The 6,000-nt window shown below is 46.0% G+C and overlaps 1 protein-coding gene across 1 annotated transcript in view; it reads right to left on the bottom strand.

Annotated features, from left to right (window-relative positions):
- Positions 1 to 5,360, bottom strand: part of HDAC4 (histone deacetylase 4) — a 194,063-nt gene extending 188,703 nt beyond the window's left edge. Inside the window, 1 exon segment of the mRNA XM_073646742.1 lies at positions 5,214 to 5,360. The gene's annotated coding sequence lies outside the window, so the exon portion shown is untranslated.
- Between the last annotated feature and the right edge of the window lie 640 nt (positions 5,361 to 6,000).

Raw genomic sequence — 6,000 nt, forward strand, 5'->3', positions numbered from 1 at the left:
TAATTGATGGTATGTTCCCAAGGGACAATGTATTTTTATGAACACTGGGTCTGACAATTTTAGAGTCCAATTCACAAATAAATTGGAGGGCTCATCCTTTATTAAAGGGATTTTCAAACTTCACTTGTCTGTACGCCTTCAGCATTAAAAGTGATAACACAATTGGGTAATCACCCTCCCCAGGTCCATTGCTTTGTCTCTGCCACTGTCCTGATGACTGCAGCCAAGCACTGGGTTCAGTGGTTGCTCAGAGCTACTGAGCCCAGTGATTAGCTGCAGCGCTATCGACGTGACAATCACTGCAGCCAGTAGAAATCACTAGAACAGTGATGGATAGGCAGTGCTGCACCTGGGGAAAAAGTAGTGACTAATTTATTAAAAAAAAAAAAAAAAAAACAGACTCCAGTTGGTGCAGAAATGTGAACCCCTTTAACCGAATGTGTATGGCAAGCTAAGCCCTGGAATCACACTGCCAAGCAAATTAGCATGCTGGCATCAGCCACTGATCAGACACACCCATCTATACAAACTGCAAAAGCTTCCAAAAGAAACTATACACATAAACCATAGATTACATATACACACACAAATTTTAAAAAAAAAAATGTGCTTTCACATGTTACAAGCAGAGGTGTCTTTGCATAATTGGAGCAATGCACCTACACTGAAGCTGACTGAATCTAGGGATCCGGCAGCGCTTGCAAGCTCTAAAAAAAAGTGCTTGGAAGAGCATGCTCCTTCTCTAGGCAACCTAGGCAAAGAGCAGTAAACTGTAAAGTTAAAAATCCCTCTGTTCCTGAAAAAGGACAGGATTATTATTATTTTTTTTTTTTACAAGAGGTAAATTGCAAAGTTGTTTCTTTTTTACAAGCACTTTATAATTTTATCCAAAAACTAATTTTTAAATAAAGACTCTCCCCTATTAAATGAAAACAACATATTCACCTCCATGTTCCAGGAATGTCGGTGCCAGGGTTAGCATTATATTGTTATGCTACATGAGCCCTGCAGCCAATCGGGAGGGAGGGAGGAATGTAAAAACTTTAACAGGTTTCCTTCAAATACTGTATAGTGAAAAGTTATAAAACACTGAAGAGTTTCTAACTACAAGCCATTTTCTGACGCCAGGATTCTGATGCTACACTTAACTAGACGAAATAGCGTGGCTTAAAAGGAAAGGATCGGGACATCACTTGAAAAAAGCAATGCAGATGCAACACAAATTTCTGACATAAAAGTCATCTAAGGACTCTTTCACACGTCAGTATTTACGGTACGTGTGGCGACAGTTTCCACACACACCGGAGATACTGACACACGTAAACCCATTCAAATGAATGGGTCTGCGCACATGTTAGTGTGTTTCCACGAACCATGATTCATGTGATCCACAAGCTGGCATGTCCATTTTTGGACAACAGCACGGATCACACGGACCAATTCAAGTCAATGGGTCCATGTAAACGCGTACACCATCCGCGTGACGCGTACTGGCGCTTGGGAATCAGGGTACAGTTACTGCTGTTGCAAAGCGCCGGGTGCTGAACGCTCCTCTCATCATGGATCCCTGCCGGCACTGCAATCAGCACAGCCAGGGACAATGATGAGGGTAGTAGTAGTCTGTTCCCACAATGTCCATCTAAGTAAAAATAAGGATAAAATAAAAAATCCTTATACTCACCTGTCTTGAGTGTCCCCCACTGTTATCCATGTGACCGATCAGCAGAGGAGCTGGGGAGAATGAAGTGCTGCAGTGAGCAGGCCCCGGATCTCTGCTGAGCTCAGGAGCGATGTCCTATCACTCACTGAGCGCAGCTTCGGGGCCGCTCGCCGGAGCGGCTCATTCTCCCCGGCTCCTCTGCTGATCAGTTGCATGGATTACAGCGGGGGACACTCAGGACAGGTGAGTATAAGTATTTTTTATTTTATCCTTATTTTTAAACAGGTGGACACTGTGGGAGCAGACACTACTACCCTCATCACTGTCCCTGCTGGTGCTCATCGCAGCGCCGGCAGGAACCATGATGAGGGCAGCGTTCAGCACATGGCACGGATTCCCAGGTGCCAGTACGTGAGCTGCTGATGCAGCACATGGTTGCAACACGGATATCTCCGGTACCGGAAATATACGGACGTGGGAAACCGGCCTCAGACTGAGGTTACAAGGCAAATTCAGTGTCGCCTGACACGACAATTTCACATTTATCAAACACCATGAGCCGCTGAAATAAATCAAAGTCCACAAATTTGCCCCAGTTTTCTCTAGAAAGTTGTACAATATCTCTTCTGTCAACACTTAAGAACTTTTTCTTTACCTCCAGAGTCAAAAAAAAAAAAAAAAAGTATATTCTTAGAAAACTCCTTTATTTCAAGGGCTTGCATGGATTAAAAATAAACTACAGTTTACTTTACACAGCTTTCCTTTCCCCCAAATACCCACATTTATCTGTCTTAACAGACTGTAGCGGTGACTTCAGAACTACACGACCCCTGCAGCCAATCACTGGACTCAGCGGCCTCCTGTTAAACGTCTCAGTGTCACAGCTGGGTCCAGTGATTGGCTTCTGTAGTTTTGACATTGCCATTTCAGCCTGTCAACAGAAAGAAGGGCAGTGGAAGCAACCAGTAAACTTTAGTTTGTTATTATTAACCCCTGCATGCCCTTGAAGTGTGTGTATATATAATATATATATATATATATATATATATATATATATATATATATATATATATATATATATATATATATATATATATATATATATATATATATATATATATATATATATATATATATATATATATATATATATATATATATATATATATATATATTATTACAGACCAAAAGTTTGGACACGCCTTCTCATTTAAAGATTTTTCTGTATTTTCATGACTATGAAAATTGTACATTCACACTGAAGGCATCAAAACTATGAATTAACACATGTGGAATTATATACTTAACAAAAAAGTGTGAAACAACTGAAAATATGTCTTATATTCTAGGTTCTTCAAAGTAGCCACCTTTTGCTTTGATGACTAATTTGCACACTCTTGGCATTCTCTTGATGAGCTTCAAGAGGCAGTCATCAAAGCAAAAGGTGGCTACTTTGAAGAACCTAGAATATAAGACATATTTTCAGTTGTTTCACACTTTTTTGTTAAGTATATAATTCCACATTTGTTAATTCATAGTTCTAATATTTGCAGGGAGCAAACAGATGTATTTGTAAATATAACCAATGTCTCCTGTCCTGACTGTTGGCTACAATGTATCAGTCCATGATGTGTAGCTCAGGCTTGCTTATGTTGCTTACTACTGTCTCCACTTCTCAGCACATGGACAAGCCCTACAGCTAGACTTTCTATAGTGAGTAAGCAAACTTTAACAAGAAATTTCCAAACCATTTTCATGGTAATTTAAAGAGGAAAGAAGTTGCTTCCAAGATAAGAAACTGCTGACTGCTGCAATATTTAAGAGGTTTTCAAGCTCCTTTTTATTGGAGGTGTTTTTTGCAGTGAGATAAAGATGAAGCCTTGAAGTTAGTTTATTTAAACATTCCCAATCTTGTGGAAAGAGCTAATAAAGTCCTCAGCTCCTCTTTTGATTAAACGACCTGGCGCACCATCGTTTCTGCGTCACTCCACGAGGAGCTGGGGATGCGGGAGGTAGGAGGCTATTCTCAGGGCTCCCGTCCAGTAGCCATGGAATACAGACCTGGCCGCTAGACCAGGATCCTGCAAGTCAATTTGCTCATCTTAAAAATTTGCTCTCTGGTAAGAGAACTTGAAATTGGTAAGCAATTGACGCTAGTATATAAAGCCAAGAATTTTTTTTTTTTTTTTTTTTTTAAATATAGTACCATAATATCAGATGTGATCAATAAATCCTGAAGCTTCAGTTACACTTATAACTGGTGTGATAACGTGGGGAGGGAGGTTGCTCTGGGTGCCAAATTCTGTGGAGGTGCAAAGTTCAACCCCACCTCCTCCCTACTATCACATAAGTTAGGACCTCACTGGACCAAGGTGCTTTCGGGATGACAAGACTCTCGGTATGATGACCCGAGCTTTGTCATCTCAGTTGCTACCTATGCAGAGCGAGAAACTCATCCCACCTGCTACGCTCTGCATAAGCAGAAACAGCACAGACTCAAGTGCCGCACTGCGCTCTCCTGCAGCTCTCTCGCTTGTAATTTCTTTGAGAGGAGAGACCTTACCCAAATAGTAAAAGGAATGACCAAAATAAAAACATTAAGACTGTTTTCAGCAAAAAAAAAAAAAAACTAGAAAGAATTACTAGAAAAGCTAGAGGATTATGGGTTCAGCTATAACTACATCGGTATTTTCTTAATATATATCTCAATATATCCTAAGGAATAAGGGCTGCACACAATAGATGGTCAGTGGCGTAACCTGGAAGCTCAGGGGCCCCGAAGCAAAATCTCTTGAAAGTGCCCATCTATCATTGTTCTTTAATAGTATTGGTCTCAACAAATGGGCCCCAGGCGGGCCCACTGCGCGGGAGGCCCCAGGCGGGCCCACTGCGCGGGAGGCCCCAGGCGGGCCCACTGCGCGGGAGGCCCCAGGCGGGCCCACTGCGCGGGAGGCCCCAGGCGGGCCCACTGCGCGGGAGGCCCCAGGCGGGCCCACTGCGCGGGAGGCCCCAGGCGGGCCCACTGCGCGGGAGGCCCCAGGCGGGCCCACTGCGCGGGAGGCCCCAGGCGGGCCCACTGCGCGGGAGGCCCCAGGCGGGCCCACTGCGCGGGAGGCCCCAGGCGGGCCCACTGCGCGGGAGGCCCCAGGCGGGCCCACTGCGCGGGAGGCCCCAGGCGGGCCCACTGCGCGGGAGGCCCCAGGCGGGCCCACTGCGCGGGCGGCCCCAGCAGTGTCTGGTAGGAACAGCAGGTCAGGGGTCTCCTGTGGAGGCTCAGGCTGGATGAATAGAGGGTCTCCGGCCACACAGGGCACAGCCATCAGTGCAGCAGCCTCCACACCTCCCGTGCTCCGCACACACGTGTTACAATAAATACACACCGGGCTGCACAGTCACAAGGGCCATTCACTCACAAGTCACTCCGCTGACGACCCGTGCTCTGCCCGCAACACACGCACATATCGATCACGACTCGCGATACCTGCAGATAGATTGGGGGAGAAGCTGCACAGCCCGGCAGCTGATGGAGCACGTCTCACCCTCCGCCTCTCACCTGAGCAGCGCTCCGCTCCCGGGCTCCCAGGCCGCGCTCCGTCTGTCCCGGGGGTCTCACTGATCCTCCTTTTCTACCCGAGGCTCCGAGCGGCCGACATCCCGCGCACCTCCTAACACTGCGCCCTACTTCGCACTGAGCGCTCATTGGTCAGGCCATTTGTCACTCAGGAAAAAAGAATCCACCAACTGAGACCTCTCTGACCAACAGAAGCAAAGCTTGATACAAAGTCGCTCGCCCATTGGCTACCAGAGATGTCAATAACAAGCAGACTGGCACTAGATTCCCCCCTCCCATGTCACTGCCTTGTTTCTAAAACGTGCCAATCGTTGTGACAGGGCGGGATAACAGAACAGGGAAGATAAAGTATTGGATGAGAAAGCTATCAATCTAACAATAGACCGCCTATTGTAGCCCTCGAGAGCCTGGATAACTTCCATTGGTTGTTCTGTTTCACGTGTTCTATATTTGTTTACTGCAGCCAATGAGCGGACGAGTTATTTATAGGACGGTCGGGTTTGCTGTCAGCTTGAGCCTGACCTCCGGGAGGGGGCGGGGCTTAGCAGCGTCTATTTAAGCGGATGTTTGCGCGCACTGTGTTAGTCGGTACTTGGCGGTCGTCATGAGCATTTGGTTGTGTGCGTTAAAACATATACCTGTGTTGTGTGTGCAGAATCTAGACAAGGGAGAAACTGCAGAGAGACGAAGCGTTTCCCATAGCAGCAAATAATGCACATAGGGGCGGCAGCTGTGCAGGCTGATGGAGCTTACAGTGCAATGTCCTGTA

This window comes from Phyllobates terribilis, unplaced genomic scaffold (assembly GCF_046119375.1).
Source record: "Phyllobates terribilis strain yellow unplaced genomic scaffold, ASM4611937v1 Scaffold_9__5_contigs__length_417890890, whole genome shotgun sequence".
NCBI lineage: Eukaryota > Metazoa > Chordata > Amphibia > Anura > Dendrobatidae > Phyllobates > Phyllobates terribilis.